The sequence below is a fragment of the Thunnus thynnus genome, chromosome 13 (genome assembly GCF_963924715.1).
Source record: "Thunnus thynnus chromosome 13, fThuThy2.1, whole genome shotgun sequence".
Classification (NCBI taxonomy): domain Eukaryota; kingdom Metazoa; phylum Chordata; class Actinopteri; order Scombriformes; family Scombridae; genus Thunnus; species Thunnus thynnus.
This window is the reverse complement of record NC_089529.1, coordinates 5,659,362-5,684,412: the sequence shown is the minus strand read 5'-3', so window position 1 is coordinate 5,684,412 and position 25,051 is coordinate 5,659,362. Positions and strand designations below refer to the sequence as shown.

The 25,051-nt window shown below is 39.8% G+C and overlaps 1 protein-coding gene across 5 annotated transcripts in view; it reads left to right on the top strand.

The window, feature by feature from the left end:
- Window positions 1-25,051, top strand: part of auts2a (activator of transcription and developmental regulator AUTS2 a) — a 478,003-nt gene that overhangs the window by 19,071 nt on the left and 433,881 nt on the right. For all 5 annotated transcript variants that reach the window (XM_067607423.1, XM_067607422.1, XM_067607427.1 and 2 more), the window contains exons 2-4: window positions 571-722; window positions 10,980-11,042; window positions 13,117-13,248. The gene's annotated coding sequence lies outside the window, so the exon portion shown is untranslated. The remainder of the gene's footprint in view (window positions 1-570; window positions 723-10,979; window positions 11,043-13,116; window positions 13,249-25,051) is intronic.

The window sequence follows — 25,051 nt, the reverse complement described above, 5'->3', positions numbered from 1 at the left end:
CATTTTGTTCATATTTTTATACCTGAGGAACACATTATAACATGACTAATGTGACCTTAACAAACATTTATTTGCATACTGGTCCTGTTTTAAATGCTGTGTCAGCAGTGCTTCAACAGATTATATTATCATGGTAGCTGTGTAGCAGTGATTTGTTACTCAGGCGACGGGTTTCTGTGCCATGTAAATGTGCATATGGAACTTGAGAGGAGCCACGAGTTCATGTATTTACTGCATTACTACACAAAGGGGTTAGCTAAAATCAATAGGGCTCATCCTCTGGGGATCAGGAATATCAACAACAAGTTTCATGGCTATTAGTTTTCAAGATCCCTCATGGATCAAAGTTTTGATAGTGGAGACATTTTGAACTGAAGTAGGTTGAAGGGAAGCAACTGTCTTATATTACGAGAGAATTCCTGAGTCAAGTACAATGGAGAGAACTGGAATCATGTATTTCATCTGCTTAAAAAAAAGACAAAATATGAGGCTCAGTGATAATACAATTCAATTTTTGTATGTAAAGTGCATGCAAGAAAAAATGTAAGCTATCCACCTTCTCATCCTCAGCTGCAGAGACAGCGAGGCCCATCAAAGGACCAGATGAAAGGCTGACCCAGAGAGCTCAGCTCAGCTCTCCAATTCAAACACTGACATATGCTGCTACAGTTCCTGGCTGCAGCCACGGTGAAGGCCAAGCAGATGGAGGACGGCCCAGGAAGGTAGCATCCACAGTGGTGTGTGTGTGTGTGTGTGTGTGTGAGTGAGAGAGAGAGAGAGAGAGAGAGATGATGGGTGGGAGGCAGTGTGCAAGCTTGATCCTAGAGACTTGGGAATCTTAACCCTCTCTCTCTGTTTTATATGTGCATTTTCATACACAGCTGCCACACTCAGCCAGCTGAGCTGCTGTGGGTTTCCAGATGTTCTGTTTTGCATGTGTGTGGCACTCTAATGAGGGCCACTATTGCTTTTCTCTACATGTCACTGACACAATGAAGAATTGAAGTAGCCTGTGTTTCACTACCAGTCACAAATACATTTTAAGACTTAAAATCAATAATCAATTTAAAAAAAGACCTATGTGACATTGTTAAGTGACAGAGACTCGTTTATTTTCATATGTATGTTTGAATCCAATTTTTATTGGCTACTCCTGCAATACTTGTTAATTTTTATTCTTTAGATAAAAGGCTAATTGCAGACAATGATATCATGTCAAGATATTTCTAGCACAGCTTCGGTAAGTGGCATAGCTCTAAGTATAGTAATGTTAGTGTGTCAGTTGGTTGGTCTACCACTTTTGTCCAAACTGAAATATCTAAACAACTGTTTGGTTTGCCATGAAAGACATGCATGGTCCCTATAATGAATCCTAGTTAGTTTGGTGATCCCTTGACTTTTCCTCCAGTGCCACCATGAGGTTGACATCATGGTTTTAAGTGTAATGAATGAATAATAATGAATGACTCTGATGATCCCTTAACTTTCCTTCTTGCATCATTATCACTGCAAAATTTCAATTTGTCCAATACTTGGATAAATTGCCAGCTGTTGTTTGTGTTTACTGCTAATTGACAAATGTTAGCATGCTAACATCTTAAACAAAGATGGCAAACATGCTTAATATTATCTGCTAAACATCTTCATTATGGGAATACTGAATACTGATATTAGCATTTAAGCACTGCTAAGTATAGCTTAAGAGAGAGGCTAGTAGATTCTTAGTCTTGTTTAACTAAATGTCAGCTTTTGATGTCAATCCCTCAAACTGAATTCACCAACAAGTCCTCCAAAATAAATGACAAAATAAGCTATCTGTCAATGCTTTCTAATGGTCCATGTGAGCAAGTGAGAAACCAACATTGATTGGTAGGAGACAGGCTGTGAATGCTGTAAGAAGTTATAAAAATGCTGAAGGACAGTCTCAGATTCACACAGGTCTGATTTGTAAGTCAATGTAAGTTAGAAGAAGTTGCCAAACTTTTTATGAAACTTTTCCAAAACCTGTGTGAATCTAAAATATTAATGGCCAATTGAGCATCAGAGTCAGGTTGTAAAAAGTGATGTGATTTCTCAGATAATACACGTTAATATGAATAATGGTTGGTCAGTGCCATTAAATGTCCATCTGACAGGAGAGGGTGGGAGGAAATGGGAGATGTGAGGAGATTAGATGGAGTGAAAAATGGGCCGTTATGAGCAATACTGTTACCTTGTGAAGTAGTAGATTGACAAAGATGGATTTCCCACAGTTCCCTGATGTCCAATATATCACCAGGGGCTGGCTTTGTCCTTCACTATAAACCCTGATAAGTACAATCTACCTAAAAGTACTTGAAAACAATTCAGGAATGTCACTCAACTTACTTTGTATGCCATTAAAAATTGTCAATTCAGTTAATTAACTGATGATTATAACCAATTTAACTACTTTTCTGGACTTATTGATGTTTTTATTTGTTGTTCTGGGTTTAGCAAGTCCTAGTTCCTTGATTTCCCCAAATTTAATTATATCTTACACTCCCCTATAGGTCTGTTTTCCAATTGTTTCCCAAAACCTATATTTAAACAGATTTATTCCCCTAAAAAGTATTCTCTGTGAACAAATTACTGTATATATTGCTTTAACTTTGTTGTCTTCCTTGCAGGCTCGAGTGAGCTAGCATTAGATTTGTGTGGCATCTAACTTTTAGTTGTGGTACAAACCACTGTGTGCTCTTGTTCTGTTTATTACCTACCTGTTGGCTCTCTCTACTTCTTTGAATCCACTTTTGTGGAGTTAGGTTTCCAACATTTCCTGTATGTGTTTCTCTTCTGTGGTCTGTGGTTTTGTTTCATCACATCAGGCGATATGCTTTCAGGGACAAGATTTTTCTCAAAATGACATTTGAGGTAATTATTAACCTTTTCATCTTGATGAAAAGAGACTCGAACTGTTTGCTCCGAAATTGGCAGCCACCCTGTGAGTTTTTCTTGAGTCTTAATATACCCAGTAACATCTTAACTAATGTAATCCCATTAAAACCAGACGCAACGGCTGTTGGCTTCCACCCAGCTGAGTCTGAGTGTGCTCCAGGCCTATGAGGATGAAGGATGCTAGATTACAACAGCTGAACACACTGAGGCTAAAAACTTTCAGATGAACAGACAAGCCTGAGATAATCACATCTGTGGCTACTTCCATTTACATAGCTATCCATCTTTGATAGCAGAACCGCGGCTTTGTTTTGACCAGAAGGAGTGGAATAGCTTCTCTATCAAACACAACAGTTGCTCTCTAAACACAACCAATTAGGATGACGGATGACTTGCGCCTCAGCAAGCATCCCACGAGAGACATGAACATACAACTCGAATAACAACACAAACAAAGAAAAGTCAGAGAGCTGTGTGTGAAATATTGAAGTGAAGTGAAATATTTTTCATCCTGGGAATTTTTGTGCTTTGATTCCCTCCCCTCGGTCGATTGTTCTTTATCACGCCTGACACTGTTCTATTTGAGGAGATTTGTAGCGCAGGGTTTTGATGCATAATGGATGGGTGCTGACTCGGAGCAGTGCCTTGTGGGAAGATGGAGGAGAGCCGGGGAGGGCGTGCCGCTGTTGCTGATTGCTTCTTATTGAGCCCAGGCGCCCTTGGGATTGGCGTTATGAAGCGCGCAGCATGCAGAAGTACTGTACTGTGTCATGCCTCATGCTATAACCTACATGAGTTACATGCAATATATCTTGTGGTGTTCACAAAAGAGCTTCTCTCCCTTATTTACTATTCAGTAACGCACCATTATTTCCTTTAACTGTCTGGGACACTGAAGGTCTCATTGAAGAAATAAACCAAGTTGTAAACAATGCAGAGCTCCAGGAAACCAAACCTAGAGAGGTCTCGCTATAGCAATCTGCAGATCTGTTAAGAAAACTCATTACTGAGAATTACTGGTGAGAAACCTGTTAAATGAACACTCTTTACCCTGAGGACAGAATTGCTCAACAGCAGAGGAATCCTGTTGTTTTTGTTTCTATATTTACAAAATTAATATCCAGGTGTCCAATGTTGCCAAGGGTTTATGCAGGATGTACAATTTTATAGCTATCACAAGTTATCATAAACATTTCTTACTTTTGTTACAATAAAATTCATAATATACGGTGTATACATTCACCTGTGATGCATGTTGAAATTTGGGTTTAAATTACCAGCCTTGCCTTGTCATCCCTCCAGCTGCATCTTTTCTCATTTCTTTATCTTGCTCCTGTCCATTTCCATTTTTCTCCCCTACATAGTGGTATCTTTGTCGGAGCTGCCGTAGGCTACTCAAATACGTTTGAGCCCTGGCTCTGCTAAAAAAAAAAAAGGAGTTATGTTCAGTGATGACAAGAATTGATTTCCAATTTCCTCTACAATGACTGCATCATTTCCAGCGACTCAGGCAATTTGGCCTACATTACCGAGGTTGCCGGGGGCTGTAGATCAGGGTGACAGCTGTCTTCACCTGAGGCCCCGCTCACTGAGATCAGAGAGAGATATTTACTCTCACTCTTTTCACTGCCTGTTTCAGAAATTGGTCTTGTCCTTTAGAGGATTCAAGATTTGCACCCTTTTTGTGGACAGAACAAATGTGCTTTGTGTTTGTATGAGGGAAATATTTGGTTCTGTGTGTGTCTGGACAGTGATGTTTTGTTTTAGCTTTTATTTATAATAGTTTAACTTGACCTTTTTAAATGTGCGTTGCTGAGATTCTGTTTAATTCTACATTTGACATTTATTTGTCTATCTAACAGCTCCCGCCATGTCACTTAAGGAGCTAATTGAGTGGAAAAGAGATGGAAAACGAGCCTGTCCTGATCTACTGATGGTATAAACACCTCCAGAATAGTAAAAGCATTCAGTACAACACAGGCGTTAACATTGTTTTGAATTTGGTAATGTACTGGTAATGGACTGGTCTCATTTTCTATTCCAGAGAAGGGAATTTTTCACTTTTATGGACCCCACACACTCATTCTAAATGCAATGGAAGTATATAGTGTTTAAAGAGTTGGAGCATCTTATCAATATCCTGCAGATATTTCCAAGATGTCTAAGAGTAGAGTGGGAAAAAAACTTTATGTATTTTCATTGCAATATTAATGGACCATCTAGATTCCAGGGCTATGAGATGTTTTCTACTCATGTGGGAGATATTTTGTAGGATCTAAACTGCATCAGAAATGCATGACTATAGATTTCTTGCTTTTAGATTAATCTCTGAAACACCCATGACATGATATTTTGACATTGAAACCAAGTCTTAATAAATAGATCATTTTATCAGTATGTCTTATGAACTGGATATACGAGGTTAAAAGCCCCTCATTTATGTGTTTTGGGAACTTTGACTCCACTTGTATTCATAACAGCAAGTTCATAGTTGAAGTTTAGCTCACTCACCTTTGGGGCCCCGGGGTTTTTGATAGAAGTTTCAGCACAGAGGTTCTTATGCGCTATTGATTAGCATTCCTTTTTCAAACCTCTCCATCCCCCAGAGGCAGCAAAATCGCCTCAGTCAAATCTACAGTCAACATCACCTTTTCACCACCTCACAAAATTAGATCAGCTAAAGTCCAGTTGAACTTTAAAGCACATTGGTCCCAGATTGGCAATTGACCAGCTGTTGCAGAGCCAAAGGTGTTGCACCAGCACTGCTTTTTAGAACTCCTCTCACTGATTTATCCACTTTAAATGTTGTGTTTGTCGGTCATCCTGTGTGTTATGGGTCCTTCAACAGAGAACAGAGGTTTTGTTGTTTCTAGAGGTTGTGATTGGGAGATGTGTTGATTTAGTGTTTCTGAGAGTGCTTCACGGTGAGAAGTGACAGAGTGATGGGCAGGTTCTGTGGCTGGAGGTGTGCGTGTGTTATATATATTTTGAGATTGTGGTGATGGAGGGGTTGTAGCGATGAACAGCTCATCGACAATCAACCTCCAGCTGTCAGCTCTCCACCAGCGTCCTTCACCTCTGTCAGCAAATCTGCAAATGTCAAATTGCTCGGACGAGAGGGTCTGTCAATACACAGGAAAAAAAATCCATCCACTGCATGGTTTTGTCTTTGTATCAGTGACTCATAGGGGGGGGGGGATCCATGCTTGTCTACAGCTACCCAAAGGTCAGAGTTCACCTCTCAAAACTATTTCCTAAAGGCAACAAATCCTATACCAAAACAGCAGATCATGCTACAGTGAGTATCGCAGAGACTAGTGTGATTGGAAGACATCATCAAGTTTTACAAGTTCCAACTGTTTAAAGCACAATAAAAAAACAGTGTTAAAAAAAAGAAAGACATCATCATTCAATTTACACTGGATGTTACTTGTTAAATTGGGTCTCTATAAGGTGACAATGGCTCCTATTAGGCATGGTGTGAGGATGGAGCTTTATCATAGTGCTGGTGCAGAGGGATAAGTGGGAGGCCATTTATCAGCTGTAATGCATTGCTCACAGCAGTTTTAATCAAAGAGCACTTTGTCCTTTTGATGAATGGTCTGTTGGAGGGGTGTTCGGCATTGAAACACTTTTGTGGCTGTGTTAGACGGCAGAATGGAATTAAGCTTCAGTGACAGGATACAGTATTACTGTATACGTACCAGTGAGGCTGCATGTTTTGATTTTTCTTAACTCCTTTTGCAGTATCTCACTATCTAAGCTGCTGTAATATATCAGTGGTGCTGTTGCTTGATGAAGAAATGTTAGCTTTTTAGGACTTTCAGTGAGAACAAGACTAAAGGTTTTTTTGAAAAACGTGAATTTACACATATTTGCCCGCCATGGTGCAAATTGAAATGTAAGTGTGAGTTATAAGAGTCATGCTAGCAGCTCTTTGAAAATCTCATGACAGTCCATCGAGTATTGTTGAGATATTTCATCCAAAACTCAAGAAGAAAACTCAAGGGAACATCAAGGTCATTAGGATACATCGTTTAGGAACCATGAATGTCTGCACCGAATTTCATGGACCAAAGTGGTGGGCCTACTGAAGAGAGACTGACATTGCCATTCATGAAGCCACGGTGCTAGCTAGCATGGCTAAAAAGATAGATATGACAATGCACTGTGTAATGTTTTCATTCATTTTTTTATTGAAAAACCAAGAATTCAACCAATAAAATCAATAAACACATCTGTTTTCTTTGATATATGACAAAATGTAACATTTTGAAGAGGTGTCATGGGCCTATAGTCATTAAGCATGTTAACCTTGCTGCTGTCAATCTTCATCTCAAGCAAATATATGATAATCACCACTGTTGTGAGGTTTTTAGCTGCAGTAATCTACATATTCTTTTCAGTATGAGCGTGACAGGGAAATTATTCTTCACGTCACCTCAGATTTTTCGTTCTCCTAAAGGAATCATTTTAGCAGATCAGAGCTTTTAGTTTTGGTACATTTAAAGGCTTCACGTGGAATTATAATTAGATGAGAGAGATATAGTTCGCCCTCCCCGATGGATCACAAAGAGAATGTGGTATAATTAAACCAATCCCAAGATGGCCGTAGCAGTTTATAGGAAAATTCATTACCTCTTATTCAACTGGCAACAGATTTACAAATCATTTCAGTTTTAAATACTCAACGTTTCAAGCTGAAATGCAAGACTTTTTTTCTATTTGAAGAAGGTGTCCTTTTTCTTTCAGTAATACAGTGGTTTAAGCTTTAGTTCATACATCAACAGCATTATACAAAGAGCTAAATATAATTCAAAGGTCAGAGCCCAAATTCTGTGCAAAATTGCTACGGTATGAAATGAGTAAAGACATGAAAGAGCTGAGAAAAGAAACAGAATGTGATCTAAGGAGAGAGATGGAGTAGATTTAAAAAAAAAAAAAACTCTTATCAAACCATTTCTTTCAATCTCCTGTTCCCTCAAAGACACTAGGCTCACAATTAAGTCCTCACGCAACCATGTAATATTCCAAATAGCTGAAAATCTCTAATACTGTTAACTAATGAGTTGGCTAATCCAAAGCATGCATTGAATCAATATAGAAACCGGTGTCTGGATGAATGAGAGGTGCTGCTCAGAGTGTCTGGGTGCTTCCTGGTGGCCCAGTCTGTGATTAAAGTGAAGGAGGTGAGGGGGGGGAAAAAATCAATAGTTGAATTCATCTCCCAGATCACAGGAATGTATTAGCGTTGTTAAACACATTCCACTTACGCAGCAGATGAGCACTTTTCAGACGCATAAAATGAGTCATCATTTAAACCATCTTTTAGCAGTGTGTCTCTAGCCATTAAACGCTGCCAAACTGTCATTAAGCTACGTCTCATTTCCTGTCAAATGGACGTGTCGATGGCACTGATTCATAGCTGCAGACGTCTCTCAGCTGATGGGAAAGCACCGAAGGGTCTCATCAATTTAAAGTTAGGCCTCAGTTGACCCTAACTTCCTCACCCCCCTTCTCTCTCTCTCTTTCTCTCTTTCTCTCTCTCTCTCTCTGTCTCTCACATACACACACACACACAGCTCCACACACATAAACTATGTTTTAGAGCACATTAGGATTACCGTTATATGCAGCAGCTGCTTTAGCCTTACAGCAGGATTTATGAAATGATCTCATGTTCTGTGTGATCTTAAACAGTAATATTGTTTTGTTAATACAAGGATGCAATGCAAGCCAACCAGTCTTTGCAGGATCATGTTCTTGGCCACAGGGTGGTGATGTTTGCCTATGAATAATCTTTGGGATTACGCATAGTCTGCTCGGGTGCATCATCACCTTTCCAATTTAATAAGCAGAGATACCCCACACATGTTTGTCTTCATCATGGCCAGATTAAACTGTTAGAGGGGCCCAGCCAGGCCAGAAATTAGCTCTTGGGGCCTTATTGACCCCAGACACAGTCCTCCCACCCTCTGTGCATTGTGTATGTAATTCCCATTAAGCAACATTATTTACCCAGACACCCAGAAACCAACCAGTACTCCTACACTATGCCCCAGGTTTTCTGTGTGTCATTTTGTTTATGGTAATCTACAAGACAAATTCTCCAACAAATTTGCAATTAAAAAATTCCCTGAATCAACTGACATACAGCGAACCTGAACCTTGAGGTTCTGGGTCCTTAAAGCAGTCACCCGCTTTGTACAGCTGCTAACTCAGCCTTTTTCTTTCGAGATGTTCTTTCTGTGAGACCCACACTTATCTGTTATTGCATTCTTTCAGTGTCTGTACAGTTATTTTACTGGACCAACCAGGAGGTTCTTTACCAGTGACTCACTAACTATGAGTCCAGTGTCTAAGTATTCTCCATTTCTCTCCTGTCTCTCCACTCAGTCGGTCTCCCAGTGTTGCTGTCACAACGCATGCCAAACCACGGTCCTAAAGCCTCAACCGAGCATGACAGCCCTGCACCCTGCCGTTTCTAGCCCCACCACTCTCGGGGATACGCCTTAATTGGCTCTCTTCTTGTGTGGCGATAGGTCCCCCTCTGCTCATAAGTCTTAAGTACAGTGAAGCATTAGCATTTGCTCATGCAAAGAGGGTCTTCTAAAGCTTTTCCTAAAGAAGTGCCACTGATCTTTCCCAGGGTTCAGTTCAAAGGGAACACCAGCGCTTGCCAGATGGGTGCAAGAGAAGATCAGTCTTGCCAAATGAGCTCTCTCCCTCTCTCAGCCATCTGCACATATACACAAAAACACACACACGCACACTCTCCTTTCTCTGATCCAGTCATTGTAACTCAGATCACTAGTTAAGTTGACCCTTTAATGCACTGGCTTCATTAGAATAGACGTGACCCAGAGAGGAACTGAATATAAGCCGTGACAGAAAGATAGAATCTGATCTGTTAGAGTTGTGTAACACAGGTGTACAGCTGTCATAACCTACAGTGCAAGATTTCAATAGAGAGGAAAATAGAGAGAGTGCGACAGAGGCAGAAGAAAGAAAAATGACTGCAAGTGTGTTGAATAAGACGGATCTGCCAAACTCCGCTCTGATTCTGAAGTACTTTTACAGCCAGACAAATCGATACACACAACGCTACCAGGCTTTTGGCACAAGCCACAAATTCAACAAAACACAATATCCTGTTACCCACCGTTAAATTGGATCAATAGTTTGTGTTCTCTTCTTTTTGCTAAGTGTGTTCCAATGTGATATTTCTTTTACTCACAGTCTTACAGTCTATAAAAGCAACTTACTGGAGCATGAGTAGAGATTTAGTGTAGCAGAGAGTCAGAAACAAGTGCTTTATTTTCACTGGAGGTAGAAGTTGGGAGTCTGTCTAGTTACTCAGAGGGTTGTTTTGAAGCAGCACATGCTTAGTTAGCAAAGATGTCAGGTTCACTACATCTGCATCATCAGTCAGATGGAGTATGGTGATGGAGACGGTATACATGCATCTTCCTTCATGGGCTTCCTTATTCTTCTACACTACTTGAATCTCCTGCTTACACTGTAAAGATTTATGGTATTCACCGATGTCACTTTGTCTCTCTCTTATCTGCGCTGGCTTTTCTCTTCCTTTCATTTGGGCTAAAGCTTGATTGTTTTCAAGGTCCAACAGTGAGCTTTTTTTTAAAAAACTAAACAAAATTAACACCACATTTCCTGGTGCTTTCTGTCACAGAAAGAGAATGTTCTTAGTTGTTCCATGCATAATGATGGGGTAAGCTGACATGAAGCTTTGCAAGAATAAACATACCAACATGACACATGAGAAGCACTAATGTTGAGTGTAACTCATAAATAACAAACACGGTTTTTTGACAGGAAACTTAAATTTTAAATTCTTTGGATCGGCGCATGTTGTGTTCAAAATGCAAATGCTTTTTTTTTAATATTACACTTAAAGTATTTAAGGATATTTATAAAGAATCCTTGCTCTTTCACTGCTTTGCCTCATGTTTGTATAACTTGGATGTTTACATTTTTTAAAGCAGATAATGAGATGTTTTTCTAATTTGTTACTTTAATGTGTTTCTATTTTGCATTCTTAGGATCTGGACATGTTGATGTTGGACGCTTCAGTGACTGGATTACTGGATCTCATCCTGAAGAAGGTCAGATGTGCTGAAATGTTGATGGATGGAATTTAAAATAAAATGCATGTTTCCTTCTGTAAACACTGTTTTAACCATATTTTCACTCTGCTACTTCTACACTGTCATATCTGCTATTTTTATCCCACGTGTTTTTAATTAGTTTATTTCATAAGATGTGTGCTGTATACAGACAGTATAATATATGCAGACATGCATGTTATACACATATATTTAAAACCATACATGTTTTTATTGAACTCTGTCAAAGGCAACTCTCTATCCAGTTGTGAATCTCAAATCAAATGAGCAATGTAGCAGATTTACTTTGCCTACCTACTTACACAATGTGAAATGTGTGTAGGGGGTGGAGGAGGCTGCCAGTCTTCTGGGCCGTGCTCCTGTTTATTTACGGTAACTCCTCCGTTGCCTCAAAATGATCGGGTAATGATTTATTAATGATCTAAAATGTTCCACACAGCATGGCAGCCCAACAGGCAGCAGAGCAGAGGAGAAGCGAGGCAGTAACGGAGGACAAGACGTTTGGAGGGCTTTACAAGATACAGAGGTTTCGACATCCTAATTAGGGTGTCGGGCCTCTGCTCATTAACGCAGCTTTTCTTCCTTTATGAGAAAATGCTGCTTCCTCTCTCTCTCCTGGCTTCTTTAATCTCGTTTTCTCTGTCTCTGCCGTGAAGCCCCGGGAAGGCACTGCGTAGGAAGATGTAGCAGCCAGGCAAGACATATAGTGAAGGGCAAAGATGTTGACACAGTCAGCTATCAAAGGAAGTCATGTTGATCAGGCAGGAAACATGCCTCACCTTGCAAGGCATTACATTATTTATTTGTACAGCTGAAGCCTCTTTCAGAGAAAGCAGCACAACAGTACGTCTCTTCAGTTTGTGTCTTACCTGAATGGTTGATAAGCGGTGCTGGAAGTCTGGTTGCTGCCAGAGCAACATGCTGCTGGTTGCTTTTGATAAGCCTCGAGGATGAAAGTGTGCTCCAAGAAGTATAGACATTGTGGAAATTAGAAACGGAGCTTTAGATTGATTTGACACTGAAAATCACAGACAAGAGATAAAAGCCAGAGAAAGATATGAATGAAAATTGTTAATGAAGGTGATTTTGCTCAATGCTTCTTACATGTCAAAGGCAATAGTAAGGTTGTGGATATCATGACAATATAATTAGATGATTAATGTTGCCCTTGCAACATATGTTATACAGCTACAACTCTGTGTCAAGCTTTTGCCGGTGATGAACTTGAAGGTGTGATGAAACGGTGTCACTCAAACTGTAATGTGGCCGGCTGTCGAGGGCAGAGAGAGCTAGCAGCATATAGCAGAAGCTCTGTGATAGCCAATTAGCTTAGAGAGTCCACAGATAGCTGAATGGGGATTTTCCACACTGCTACTTCATTCTACAGTACTTGGTGTCAGCCTTACAATACCAGGTCTCCACAGCACCTCATTCTCTAGTCATACATGAGCAGTTTAACATAGTCAACTCAACCTGCACCACTTGGTCATAGCGGCAACTTTGTACACAGTTCTCAGCTTTTGTGGCTCCATTCAGTATTACAACAGAGACACAGTAGACTGACTCAACTGTTAGAAAACACAACCAGGGTGCTGGATGTCATTTGAAATTTTTGGTAACGATACCAAATGAAAAAAGTTTTAATCGCAGCATTTAACATCGTCAGACAAACAACTGTTTTTGCCAAAATACAGTATAAAGTAACTGTTGTAATCAAAATTAGGCAATATCTGATCAAAGAAGCTGACTAAGCATTTGGCACTAACCCTTGGTACTGATAAACGGTGCTACACACAACTTAGTTAAGCACCGAGTTTTGGTCTTGGCACAAGATAGCCAATGGGAATGACTTTTAACACGAGTCAACCAAGTTATCTAGCTTTTTCTGCTCAGAATAATAACACAAAATAACTACACAAAATGAAGTATCGTAAGTATGTGTTTGTGTGTGTGCACAAGCTGCAGAGTATCAAACAAGCAGACAGACAAGACCAATGGACAGATAAATGAACTCGGACACTTACAGACATCATTCATATTCCCTCTTCTTCAGATTTCGGAAGCAATGATTTGTGGAGACGGGGAGGAGACGTGGGCTGATGTGCTGAGATATCATGATGGCGTACTGCTGATTGATGAGGACTCTGACCAGCGATCTCTTCCTGCCACCTTATTTCTTGTTCAGGTCAGTTCCAGACAGCAGACAGAAGTGATGGATGTCAGGTTTCTGATTAACTAAAGCCAGACACTCAACCGGGGTTCCCGAACACAGATCTATGTGCTCCACTTACCTGTTCTGATAGAGGATGAAGTTACAGGATGATATGGTGATATTAGATTGTTACTATATTGTTCATCTCACTAAAAGTATTCTACAAATGTAGTGAAACTTGATTCCTCGGCTTATTTATAAGATGGAGTGTAAAACTTCACCTCTAATGCTGGATAAATGGAAATAATGGGATCATTTTTAGATTTGTAAATGCAGAAAATCACTATGATGTGTGTGAATGCTTAAAAGGGAATTTCCTTATGTGTAACTGTTAAAGGTAGTCATAGTTAACTGGGCGGTGTTGGGTTGGAAATATGTGTAAACACCTCAACAATAATGTGGATTTAAAATAAGGGGAATCAGCTCAGAACATTACATCTAATATCTGTATGTCAGCATCATTACTGTGAGTCCATAAACATGCCGACGTTAGCATTTAGCTCAAAGCACCAGTGTGTCTAGGTGCACAGTGGTGTAACATAGCTTCCAAAAACATAATTCACTTGATTCACAATCTAATATCATTTCTAGTGTTATTCACCATCTAACCTCACACATTAGACATTCCGTAACTGTCCTACACGAGGACGTCGAGTGTGTGATAAGGATGTGTGTGAGACAGTGAGAATGAAGGGAGAGTGGTTTAGAGGTGGCAAACGGAAAGTCATTCACCGTTCAGCTCGACGCCCGTCATCATCTTCAGTCTAAATCATTCTCTCCTAGCAGCTGATTGCTTTTTATTATATGCACCACACTAATAATCCAGGAGAGAGCGTCCACACAGAAACACGGACACAAACACACACACACACACACACATCAAAGAAAGATGTCTGTTGATGTCTGACAGCTGTGCTCGACTCAGGATCACTCCACCATGTTGAGTTTCTGCCAGAGGAAACAGAGAGAAAGCGTTTGATTTCTCATGCAGCTTGGGGAGGAAGGGAGGGTGGAGAGGGACGGCAGTGAAATTCATTAATTCCAGCGATTTGCCAGTCAAACCTTTTTTTTTTCTTTTTTTTCCCCCCAACCAGACCGAACATAAACAAACACAATCATGTGCAAATGAGTCCAAATGAGATGTGACAGTTCTATTGGGCTTAATTTATTAGCAGTGATTATGCAGGCCCCGCTTTCCACTGGCAGCCAGCGGAGACGACTGAGCGTAAATAAAAGAAATCAGCAGCTTTATGAAAAGTGGATATTATTAATAGTGATGGCTAAAGCTGTTGGCATGATGAGATTCATTTAAGCACTGATATGCTCAGCCTTTATGAAAGGTATTTTTTCACTCTTTGAGCACTCAATCCAAACTAGAAATTAGCTTTTCAAGGCCCGCTCCAGGCTCTGTTGTTACAGCAGGGGTTAAATGGACACTATGAATTTTTAAAGCAATATTTAGGGTTTTTACATAATAGCACACAGTATGAAGTAAGCATTACGGCAAGATGGAAAAAAGATTATAATGTGAAGATTGTTTGCGCTTCACATAAATGACCTAAAGCTGATTATCTGAAAGCTTTCCAAGTCTGCTTCTTCTGTTTCTTTGCCTTGTGGTGTAAAGTCGGCCCCTAAATACTATTTGTAGTGGTGTTTAAGTCGCAATCTTATTAAACTAAACCACAGCATTTGCAAGGAAGACTGTAGAAATACATATAGCAGTATGAACAACAAAGACACAGTTTATATTGTTAGTCATTATCACTGCAGTGGCAGTGATAATGCCAGAAAAAACCCATCAACTCTACAAAAACATGTAGTGGTTTGTCGTGTGAGTCACATGATGCAGTAGCTCATACTGTATGAACAGGGAAGATGCAGGTATACAGTAAATACATTCAGCTTTCTATCACTGTTGACAGCTGTTGAGAGGGATCTGTCTCCTATTGTGGAATAGTTTATATTCACCTGACTGAAAATCAAGAGACTAGTTAGACTTGTAGATATACAGCACATGCATGTAGCAGCTAATATGTGTGTGGTGATGACGGTATAAAACACTTTAATCAATCCGCTCATGCAGACAGCTCTTCATGATTCTCTCCATTTGTCTCAGTCTTTGTCTTCAGGCTATAAACAGCTCTGCCTATAATCTAATGATATGCGCTTGGGTTTACTGTAAGTTTTAAGTAGAGACAGACAGGCAAAAAGAAAAAAGAGGGCGAGGTGCGAGGCATCGATTTCACACTGTGATTACACTGCGCTGACAGCTTGCTGTTAATCATCTCCGGTGGTTCGGAGGAGCCGATATCATACGACATTACCATGAAGGGCCCTACCTCGTCACCTAGAAAACCAAATTCTCTGACATCCCCTCGATCGATAATCCGGTCAGGTGGGCAGCTGTGACACTGCCGGCCGCTGGGACTTGTTTAATCAACCCGTCGGCTGAAGCTGTCCACGCCGCTCTCGGGGAATCGAGCTGATTTCTCGAAGGAACGGCTCGCTCGACTGCACAAGGGTCAAAGGTTACGGGGCCTGTGGGGGGGTTTGTGGTGTTATGTGGACACACAGAATAGTGGCTGACTCTAACAAAAGAGACTGTTAAACTTGTTTAGGGAATAATGCTTCCCTCTTGGAGAGCATTTTCATTTTATTTTGCAGTGCCGTGCTTAGATCAATAATATTACATTTGATCAGCATGTTACTGTTGACTAATGGGTGATAATAAAGCACAAACCATGAACCACAGAATTAAAACGTCTCTTCACATCATCATCATTCCATAGTCATATAGTCATCTAAAATAATTGTCTTTTATCTGTGCAGGTTTGTTTGACAAGGTGTTTAATTTGCCAGATTAGTATAATTTGCATGTTAGAGATGAAAACAAAAGCAATAGACAGAACAATGGATTGAATTAATTAGGCGTGTGAAGATGCTCCATAATTGCTGTAGCTTTGGTGTTGTAAATAGAGTGTTTTTGTGTTCATGTGTACACATCTGTTCCTGTACACTTTCAACTAGATTTTGGGATAATCATAGAGGTTTATTAAGTTAGGATTAGGAGCATGTCTTTACAGAATACAGACACCTGCCTCCTAAACACAAACCTGTGTGTGTATTACATAGCTGGCCGTATATTTGAACTCAGGAAATCAGATTGATATGAATATGAAGGTGATGAATTTAATTCAACATGTCAATTTTGATATCTGTAGTTGTTAACTGTAATTAAATCATTCAAGAACATTTTCATGTTCGTATCTTAAAACTCTTACTTTTTTCTGTGAGGTTTACTTGTACAAATGTTCCAAATCACATTTAACAAACTTTCTTAATTGCCTGAATTTGTTGTAAATTTCTTGTTTCAGCCTGATGTAGTTCACCTGTTCATGAGGCGGTGCACGTTCATGAGATCTGATCATTAGCACAATCAACGACCCTACAGTTGCCATATATAAATATAAAACAGTAAAATAATGATACGACATAGAGCAGCACTGTAGTGTGACAGAAACAAAGAAGGAATGCTTCGACGTGAAGGTAGATGCTAAAAAAAATCTTCTTAAAGCAAAGTGATGGGAGGCATTCAGGGAATGTGACAGTCACAGAGATACTAGAGGAGAGAATATTATAGCCTACAGGTGATGTTACACTGTCAGCTGTAACACAAGATGACACACAGTCCTGGCATCTACTGTAATGTAGGCTATCAGCTGCTGAGTAAAATATGCCAATAAAAATCAATAAGACTAAAAACCCTCTCAATAAACTGGCAGCAATGATGATAAGATCATGAACAGAATATTAATTCAGAATTCATTTTGTTTTAGTCATATATTTTATTTTTGTTGATTTGTTTTCATATTTAAACTCCAAATTCATTCAGATTAAGACATTATAATTCTAAGTCAAACAAGTGCTATAAACGTTCTTAAATAACTCATATGCGCCTCTTTAGAACAAATGTGTTTGTACGAGTGGTTCTTGCATGAGTGTTTGATGCAAAAATGCAATCTTAAATTCAGCCAAAGTTAATGCGTTCCAGCAATGTGAATTAGACAAAGTTAGTCTTTTTAGTTGCAAATTCCATCTTTGTGCTTCCATAGACAGTTTGCCAAGTGTGTGAAGTAGCAACACAAAGCAGGTATTTTGTACTAAAAAGACTAACTTTTGAAGATACTCACTTGTTTTGTCTAACTCAAGGCTCAAGTCTGATATTAGCTTCAGCTGAACTAGAATTGTTTTTGCATAACACCAGGACTCTGGATTTTCTCCCTCATTACTTAATTGCTTTAAGAATGTAATTTGGAGAGTGCAGAAAGTGTTAATCAAACGCAGCCTGCACACTGGTGAGAAGAGCTCTAATCATCCAAAATAAGTGAAGTCACATGGTTAAACCATGTGTGTGAGTGTGCAAGTCCTTTTTAATGTGGGAGATATAAAATGTCCCATAAGATGTTTCTGGAACAGCTGTAGTTATCAAATCCACCAAAGAGTACAGTCCTCTAGAACAAACCTGACAGATCTGTCCAGACCTCCCAGTGTGCTGCAGTAACTGAAAGCTCATCTTCTAATACAGTGAGATCAGAGGAATATTCCTCTTTCAGTTATCTAATATTGACCTTTTTGGAGACATTCACAGTCACTGAGTGATGAGCCTGTAGCCAAGGCCTTAAAACCCATTACATGTTCTGATTGTGTCAATCTAATGTGCTAATTGAATGCTATCCCTCAGCCAATCTTCATCAGTGAAGAGCCCATGCTGGTGAACTGATTTGGATATAATTTGCACAGCGAGAGCTTCAATCACAAGAGACAAACATTTTCCCTCTCATTAAAGAGCACATTAAAGATTATCTTCTCTAGTTGCCACAGTGACTCTATCTAATATGATTTGCTGGAAGTGTGCAGAGAACAATTTCCCTATGATCCAGTGAGACTTGTATTTTCTCTCCTCTCTTCTCTCGCCTCCTCTCTCTTCTACAGTAAGTGAGTCTAAAGAGACCTCTTTGATCTTGTCTCATTGCTCTCAATACTCCAGACTGAATTTAAATCACAAGGCCGACTATTTTAAGAACAAAGCTGCCGTTGTGCTGAACAAGGGAAAAGAGGAGCTCACTTTTATTTCTCCCACTATCCTGTCAGAGTGAAATTTGCTACACAGTAGTGGAAGCTGTGCTTACAGTATTTGTCACTTGAATCCATTGACATGACATATGAAAAATGAGCCCTGTGGGCATACATTGTGATGTTGATAGTTATATGCAGCGGAATAATATTTTGCTGATTTGAGACTAATTACAAAAATGTGTTTACATTTACTGCTGTGACTTTGAATGGAATTAGATGCACAGCACATTTTACAGGGAAAGAGTCCTTAAAACTGTTTTGCATCTGTTGTCATGACGAGGATTAAAATGCCAGTAACGAAACAGTTTCAAGGCTGCAAGTGAATAATTTATGACCGACCCTTTCTATTGTGAAATCAGACATTAGGATTCATGTCAACTTAGCACGATTCATTTCTTCAAAATTCTTTTCTAGTGTTTGATGAATTAGGCATAGGTGTACAGGTATGGAGGTGTTATTGTCGTTTGTTGCTAAAGAAACTGCCCATCGTTGTTTTAAATGTTAGGTTTTAAATACAGTGTCAATTTACGAGAGGACAATAAAAATATTATTTGCAACAGTTACTGTCAGAAAATGCTTAAATTACTGTATCTAATGCCCATTTAATTAATCACAGAACATTTAATTGCATAGTGCACACAGGCAGGAGCTGCTCTGACATACAGCTTTATTACTGTAGCCTATAATGCAAATATCTTTCTCATATGCAGGGGACACGTTTATTCTATGAGTTGAGTTTTCATGAGCCCCACACTTTGCAGAATTCTCTCTCCATTGAAAAGCTTATAATCTTTTAATTGAAGTGAAATTCTAAAGATTATGAAAATATTGCAAAAATGTAATTAATTAGAGATACAGCATTTTCCGAAGGCAACAGCAATAATATACCTTTTTTGTGATCATTCTAATTATTTTTGTACAATGCTTTTTTTAACAGTGGCCCATAGAAAGCATGTAGTATCAAAAGGGGAGTTATTTTAGTTTACGTCTGATAGTAATTCTTCCTCCATGCTGAGTGTTTTTCTCTCTACCCTCTCTGCTTCCTTAGATGGGCATGGTTCTGTAGGTCTCAACCAGGGAATCATTTCTGCCCTCCAAGACACTTTGAGTTTTTCCAACCAGTTTGTTTCCTAGTGAACATCACTATCTGTTGAACATTATCCGAAGAGCTCAGATGGACTTTTAGGATTGTCCAACTTTTAAAATAAGGGTCAGATAAGTGTTTACATTTCCAGCTGAATTTGTAACAGCTTTTTTTTTTTTACAACTACTCAACTGGTTTGTATCTATATCTGTTTTGTTTTCCTCTTTTGTAATACCGTGTCGTGTCACTGAGCAGTCAGTATCAGCGTTGTAATCAGCTCTATACGCTTTACAAAGACTGTCAGCATTTCAAAGGTTGTCCGCCTCTTGTCTGCTTTGTGCCTGCTGTATGGAAATCCTTGCTCTTATTTTTCATGGTTGCCCTTTTCAAAAAAGCCAGCAAACATGCCATGAGAAAGGTCAGCAGGATCTGAATAACATTAAAGATCTTCACAGCCTCTTTTCCACTCGTCTCTACCAACCAAAAAAGACATCCATCCACTCTTCTCCCCAACAGGTAACTCTAGAAACTCTAGAAAACTGTCTGCAGACCAGTTTCACACTAATCTGCCAGTGCCTTTCTCTCCTGACAGACTCTTGGCACCTCTCTTGCTTTTGTTTTGCTGACTGACATGAAATTTACTGGCAGAGGGTTCCTTACCGTAAACAAGGAGGGAACGTGTCAAAGGTTGGGGCGATGGGGACTTAAGCCTGACAAGGGATCTAGGCTGAAAGCCACATAAAGCCTCGCTCATAAAAGGGCACGACTCCCCGTTGCAGGTGTTGAACAAGGAAGACGCATGTAATGGCTCTTTGCTGATAGAGGGCTGCCAGGAGAGAATGAGAGAGGACGAGCTACAATATACGCCTTTAACCACCGAAATCCTTTCACATGGGGGCAGTGTTGCACCACCTGTCACACTTCCTTCCTCCACTCCCATTATCTCTCTCCACGTCCTCCTCCTCCTCCTCTTGCTGATGTGTTCTTCATCTACCTTTACTGCAGTTGCATGCAGCAGGCGTTCTCCACCCTGGGTCTTCTCATTTCCTCTTCTCATGCTGCTTCTTATGAAAGACGACCACAACAGAGATACCCGACAACACTTGAAGCACCAATAGGAAAGCAGCACTAGTATCAACAGCATCTACAGACACCGAAAATGCAGATAATTTTTGATTAAAGCTAATATTTTGCTTCCATATTTTTGTATATCTTTAAATTAGTTTTTCATTGCTAAACAAATCTCACTCAAAAATTACAAGTTCAAAATTCTGTTTTTTTTTTTTTAATCAAAGAAATGAGATACTACAGTTCCCAAGAAAATAATGTCCTCCTGTTAACAAACAATGCAGTATTGATTATTTCTGCAATCTGCAACATTATTTAAACTAAGTTTCATGAATACTTTGTCAATGTGGAAAGCACTGACTAGCCAACATTCTTTTATTTTTTTTTTAAATAAAAATCCAAACTTGGCCAGATACTTCAGCAAACAAACAGAAAACTGTTGGAGAAATGAGTCCGTCTGTACTTCCTTTGACCTCTCTCCCCTGCTTTCGTTCCTCCCCTTCATCCTTCATCGTGAAGTTAGTTATGGCTGCGATCGAGGCCAGATTGTCTAAAATTCCCCCCCCCCATCTGAAGCAAAAGCACCCCACGCAGTCTCCGCTTACACAAGTCTGTTCCACAGGTGAAAGAGAGCGAGTGCAGTCTGGTTCAGTGTATCACAGCGGGCTTCTTTTCTCACTGGTTCACAATACCCATTGATTTGCGAGCTGATGCTGCGCTGTTCCCTAGGCAGTCTGAGGCATCTCTCCTCTCGCTCTCTCTTTCTCTGCTTACTCACCCCCAGCCTGGCAGCAGTCATCTGAGGACAACTGCAGCGTGAGAAGAAGGCAACACATCAGCGGTGGGCGGGGTGTTCATTAAACATGACCCCGGTGGAAGAGGCATGACCCCGGTGCACTGTGGAAGAGGCAGTTCATACAGACAGCACATACATTTATTTTGCCAGAGCTTGAGGGAAAGACATGCAAACAAATATATATATTGAGAAAACTTTAACAGCTAAGTCCTATGTAGCCTGTGATGAATTTCCTCTATATTCCATTATCATGATTTACACTTAGCTTGTGGAATCTTTCTACAAAGAAATACTGAGCTCTAGGACTTTGTTTGATTCTCACTGTTTGATTCACAAGTTAACATTGGATTGTTGTACATAAATTCAGGCTGTGGCAAGCACTGGAGTTAACTTATGTCTGTCTGAATTGGAATGCAATGGGACCTTTAACCTTTCTCAAAGGCATTCCTGAGGAAGAAAAGAATCATTATAGAGCAGGATATTGGAACAGACTACTTCCAGTGGGCTCAGATGAAACTGATTACACGTAAACCATATTTTATATACTCTCATTTGGACAGACTTTTGCTGAGCTGTGTGTTTTCCACCTGCTGATCGAAAGAGTCCTTTTGTTCAATCTTTCTCCCAATCTCTTCATCTGTAACAGCCTGGCTTGGGCTGCTGGATCTAAGGGATTGATGGGGGGATTTAAAGATGGACCGACTCAAGGAAAGCCAAGATCAGGGAACCAGGCTAAAATGGGGGCTTGGTTTGAATGCCTTTATATCCAAGCTGACAGAAAAGAAGAAGTGAGAAACTGATAAATAGGCTCTTGCTCTTTTCTTGCCACCGGTTCTTAATTCTTCTCTTCAGAAACCCCAACATTCCTGTGGTGAAAAGTCACTGCTGGATCCTATTTCTTACCAGCCTGTGCTGAGAGCACATAGAGACAAACACACATGGAGATTGTTACCCGTTCAAAAGGCCATGTAATCCAACCAGTTTCCCTTTAGGACTTGCCTTTTTTTCTTCCCTGACCGTAAAACACGGTTTATTTAAATCAAGGTTCACTCTAACCACTGCAGTGATTTCTGTAAACTAGAATTAGTATGTGTGTATTTAGAGCCAGATAAGTGATCACAACTTTTCCTATCCTGAAAACTTGGTCAAGGATGGAGGCTAGTGTCATTCAGGACTCAGAGTGTGAGCCTGAATGTTGTCCTCATGGGACGTTATGGACAGTAATGATGGATAGAGGAAGTCTTAAGTTTTCTTCTGGCTCAGGAACACATTCCATTAGAGCAGAGGGGGCAGCGCAGTGGTTGATGACCTTTTGAAGTGTCTTTGAGGGGGACATTTAACTCTTAACCTGTCGGTGATCTGACTGGATATGAGGATAAGTTCAGTACTTTGTACTGTACTTACACATGTACTGCAACCTGTGTATATAAATGCTCCATCCATGTTTTTCTCATTTGCTTTGGCATTATTGTCAAATGAAAATCATTTTTTCACAACAGTACACATTTCTTTAGTTGACCCAGTGATGCAAGATAGTGACCAAAACAGATTACACAGTTTTTCTAAAGAACTGTTTTACTCTGACATGTTCATCAACATGCTCATTGAGTAGTTCCACACATTTAAATATTTGAGCCAGCCATAACTTTTCAGACAGAAATATTTCATACATTTCAATAATCTGATTTTCTTATTAACATTCATCCCCAAATTTTAGTGCAAATTATCACATTGTCAGATTTAGTTTACAGGTGCAGCACCTGCTCTATCAGCAGGTAAAAGTGAGTTTTACTAGCATTTGTGTGACAGGGGTTTTGGTGCATACTAATCAGCTGGCTGTAGAGGATATTTGACTGCACTACTGGCTGTAGCACAGAATCACAGAATTAATGTATTTAAGTCTCAATGAGATATTAAATACAGAAACGCAATGGATGCACATCCATATTAGCTCTGCTCTGTGATACACTTTCATCCTCTTTTAACACAAAGTCAAAGTTTTCTATGAGACATTAAGATTTCTACAGCTTTTTTCCACTTCTTTTCTTGCATGTCATGTTGAGAATTAATCTGTCATTCAGAAGATGTAATAGCTTGTAGAGGACTGTTTTTTTTGTCTCTGGCTCCAACAGTTGACAAGAAGGTGAAGGGCATCTAAAAACAAGTTTTGCAGACATGACAGGTATAAACATTTCATTACATTCATTTGCAGACGCATTCTATCATCTCAATGCAAACCGTATCATCTGTAACACCACTGAAAAAATGTGGACATTCTGTGCCTCTGTCTGATGTGTGTGACTATTATTACCCTGTTCAGTGTTTGATCACCTGCTCAGGTCACTTACTGCCCACTTAATCCATTCTAATTCAAGTATTAGTGGGTGGAATGAAAACTAACAGACCTCTCACTCCTTCAGGATAAGTTAAGTCCATCTGTTCCATAAAACTCACCCAATATAAAAAAAACAAAAAGTCCTTATCGTCTCTGCCCTAAGCCCATTGTTATCCTTCCCCTCTACTCCTGTAATATAAACAGCTGTTGTTTTGAAATCTTGTATTTGGCGTGGAGCTCTGTAATTAGACTAATAACATTGTCATATTACACTCAGATGTGCTTTGATCCACACAATCAGTTGGCACTCGGATTAGGCTGAGCATGTACTGTATGTACAGGGTTGGAATGTGTCTGGAAGACTTAAACTGTAAACTAGGCAGCTGATTGCGCTGGATATTTCTCCAGAATCATCATTCTTCACACTCATCTCTTCTTCAGTACCAAAACATTATAAGGCAATCATCACAAGATGTTTACACTGCATGAAATATTCATCCTATCCAGTCATTTACGCTCATATAGCCTCTCTTGAATTCATTTTAAAAAATGAGTGAACCGAAATCTGCAGATAGAGTGTGATAATTGTTTTTGTGACTATTTCTCTGCCTTCCTCTCAGGATGTTTCCCTCGTGTTTAATGCCTCCTATCTCTCTCCGCACAGTGTTTTTTTTGGTCCAGAAAGCCAATTTTCTCCAGGATATAGTGGCTTCAGGAGACCAAAGGAAACCTTTCCCAAACCTAATCCCTCACACCTCCAGGGACCCTGAGTTTACATGTTGAAGCACCTTGATCTGATAAACTCCCCGCAGGCTCACGTTGCATCTCTCTAAGCCAGCACAACACACTCATGGCACCCACCCATCCCCATCTGCAAACCTCATTTATGCATTTCAAAGTGTTACGGATTGAGTGATATTAACTTTCCTCAGGATGTGAGAAGTGGAGATAGAGAAGTTTCCTAGAAAAATAAACAAATACTTTGTAATTGAACTATTTTGTTGTTCCCTGTGAGAATGTCTGTACAAAGTCAATGTTTGAGATACTAAGAGACCATAAAGAGAGTTCTGACTGTTTACCAGCAGTCAGACTGTGAGGAGAAAAGTGTGTGTGGATTGAACATGTGAGGAGTTCATCGGTGTTGTAGTCTTTGCCTCCTCTCTCAGTGAACTACAGCCTCATGAATAAGCTCTTGCAAATGTTGTTGGAAATACTAATCAGTGTTTCAAAGCACACTTTGTCCTTCCTAACTGTTCCCATGGTCTTTTGACTGCACAACACTGATGCCTCATTGCCTCAATGTGCTTAAAGGACACAGAATCCCAAGACACCACTAGAGTTTTGGTGTCACTGTACA